Source organism: Phascolarctos cinereus, unplaced genomic scaffold (assembly GCF_003287225.1).
Source record: "Phascolarctos cinereus isolate Bilbo 61053 unplaced genomic scaffold, phaCin_HiC Scaffold_353;HRSCAF=958, whole genome shotgun sequence".
In the NCBI taxonomy this organism is placed as follows: domain Eukaryota; kingdom Metazoa; phylum Chordata; class Mammalia; order Diprotodontia; family Phascolarctidae; genus Phascolarctos; species Phascolarctos cinereus.
In genome coordinates, this window is record NW_027555684.1 from 6,386 (window position 1) to 9,657 (window position 3,272).

The 3,272-nt window shown below is 39.6% G+C and overlaps 1 pseudogene; it reads right to left on the reverse strand.

Moving 5' to 3' along the window:
* Positions 1-801: 801 nt before the first annotated feature.
* LOC110204408 (fructose-bisphosphate aldolase A pseudogene) lies at positions 802-1,834 on the reverse strand (annotated as a pseudogene).
* Positions 1,835-3,272: the final 1,438 nt, after the last annotated feature.

Genomic DNA, 3,272 nt, shown 5'->3' on the forward strand with positions numbered 1-3,272 from the left:
GGTATTTGAAAAAAACTGCTATCTGCAAGAGATGTGATTTATATAGGAAAATAGAATTTATTTAGGTACATTTAGCAAAACATTGAATATAGCAAGGTAGGGTGAAAAATGGAAGAGTAAAAGGTGACACCTAGTTTAAATCTGAGTGACTTGGGAGGATTACTAGTTCTGTGGAATTAAGGAGAGAGGAGAGGGAGGGAGAAAATTTAAAACACAAAAGCTTATGGAAGTGAATGTTGAAAACTAAAAATAAATTAATTTTAAAAATTTAAAGGGTTTATAAGATTTCAAGTATTTTCTAACTCTACTTTTATTTCTTATGTAGTTACATTGTTTCTTTTTTTAAAAAATCTATTTCTCCTTTAATATTTCCTTTGCGCATATTTGCTTTTTAATTTTTTTAAATTTCCTATTTTTTTTTCAACTTCTGAACCCAGTTGATTAGTGTTGTGTTTACAAAAATTTTGTTAACATATATGTTTTCGGATGTATAATTTTTTTCCTTTAAAGACTGCTTTAACTGTTATTACATTTCTGTAATTTGGACCATTCATTAGTCAGGATATCATAAGTAAGCCACTTTTTAATCCTGTGTCTTTTTTTTTGTTTGTTTTTGTTAGTTGTTTATTGGAAAAAGTGGGCTAAGGAGGGGTCACTAGATTCACCAGAGAGCAACAACACCACACAAGTTAGGAGTGATGGGAGAGGTCAGCACATAGCTCTGGGATCTCAGCCTTTTCGTAGACTGTGAGGGTTGGCCTGGAGTGTTAGGGCATACCAAGGTGGAAGGCCTTGACTTACTTAGTAGGCATGGTTAGAGACAAAGAGAGACTCACTGGCTGCCCCTCCTGACTTTCCACTTGGAGTATACTTGCCTTGAGCAGCTTGGCTATTAAGGGTGGCCCGCTTAATATATTCCTCTTGGCAGCCTGGACATTTTCTTTCTTTCCACCCCAAGTCTTGAGGGCAGATGCCTGCAAAGCTTGGCCATAATAAAAGGTCAGGGTCCATGGCATGTGCAAGGGGTAGGTGTTGATGACATTGAGGTTGATGGAGGCATCTTCTTCACTCTGACCCCCAGATAGGAAGGTGGTTACAGTGACTGCAAGAGGCACAGTCTGGCAAAGGACAATGACAGTGGCCATTGCAATCTCATGTGAACACTTCTGGGTACAGGGGTGATACATGTTAGACTTCAGCAAGGTCCCTGCCAGATAGACATGGTGGCCACTCAGAGCTTTGTAGACAGCAGTCAGTCCCTTCTCAGTGACATACTGATGACACTTCAAATCATGTTCTCCATCAGGAAGGATCTCTGGCTCCACAATGGAGACAATGCCATTCTGCTGGCATATCAGGCTAGCACATTGGCATTCTCCATGATGGCAAGTGGGAAGGTGTATTATCCCCAATCTTCAGTACACAGTACCACTTGGCAGTCAACTCCATTATTCTTTTACTAGACAGCGCTCACTCAACCTTCAGACCTTGGTCCCTACCAGGGACACTATACCTTTGTCCACCTTGATGCCCACAATGCCACCCTTTGCCTTTATGACATTGGGGAAGGGACATTGGCTTTCTGGTAAAGTGTCTCATGGAAAAAGATAACACCTCCAATGCAGGAGTTCACTCGATCATTGCTGTCAGAAGTAATGCCTACAAAGGTGATGATTTTCCTCTGTGTTCTCAGCTCCAATGGGCTGCAGTGGCTTTGCAGTGCTACCAGTGGACTCATCTGCTGCCAAGATTCTCTTGCCCGGAGCAATAATTTGATGAGCTATAGACAGTTATTTCTTTGTTCTGTTGTCAACGCTGAGTATTGGCAAGGCATGTTTTCCTTGGCTGTGCTGGTGTTTCCAGCAGAAAGCCGTCGAGAACTGAGCTTCTGCCAATCCTGTCTTTTGCTTTTGTTCCTTTTATTAATTACTATTTTTATTGAATTAAAGTTCACTAATAATGTGTACGTTGTAAAAGAGTATTTTCATTAATGTTTCCATTTAAATTTAGAAGATTGCTAATTCTTTCAGAAGTAGCTTTTCCAGTGATTTAGTTCTGCATTTTCTTTTTTATCTTTTATGTTTAACCAGTTTGTGAGAGCAACATTAAAGTGTGCAATTATGATAAAAAATATTCTATGAAAAGTTAGCTTACATTTCCTTTATGAATTTCATCATTATACTGTTGTTATTGTTCATTGTCTATAGTCTCTTTAATCACAATGTAGTTTCCCTATTTAAGAGGACTGATTAATTCATCTTTTCTGGTCTCCTGGGCAGACTGGCTAAACCAGGTTAAAGGGTCCCAAAACCGTCACTGAGTTAAGGGGATGTCTACCCCAAGCATGTGAAGACTTCCCCTGGTAAAATGGATGGATGAGAACAGTTTGTCACAACAGCTATGAAGGTGGCCACATAGTGCTTAGAGCTTGATCAAACAGCAATGACATATATTGCATCCTGGGCCATCGCTAGTCATCTTGACTTTGATGACTGTGTAATCTTGCCTGTACTTCACGCGCAAGTTAGAACATCACCCCATGATGTCATTGGTCTCTTTTAAAAGGAAGGACAAACAACATTTAAAATTTATACCTCTTTACATATAAATATTGTCGCCCGCGACTAAGTGTTGCATCAAACACAGGAGTGTGCAGTGAGGAAACGTAGGCCAGGTGGGTCAGTGAAAGACTGAGCCATTTATTATTCTGAGGGTCCAGTTTTAATAGTGAAAGCTAACAATCAGAGGCATTCCCACTGTTCTTACATGACTAATCCCAGTCCCGATGTGCATCCTTAATTGTTCACACCTGCTTGCCATCAAGGTTCAATGGTCAGAGTGTTCTAACACCTCCCAGGCACAGGATATTGTTGAGCCAAATATTCTGAATAAGTGAGCCTTTAAGGGTAGGAAAGCAAAGAGTCAAGCTCTGACCTAAATTCCTTATCCATATTAGACTCTTCAGCCCTGGCCCTCAACAACTCCCCTTTTTTGTTTTTGAAATTGACTTAAGTGATGAACATATGTACCCCAAAGATTTGACCCATGCGTTACTTATTGCCATAGAATATAACAAGCAATAATGAGATATAACAAGCAATGCATGAAAACAGATGAAATAGTAAAGCAGGTACATTTATCAAATATATTGGTTATGCCCAATTTTCCAAAATTTCTCGAGCTAGGTTCTGGGGTTGAGTCCCTGGGAAATGACTGTTAGCAAAAGACAAATCAGAATCAAAGATCTCCAATAAATTCAACACTACACCAAT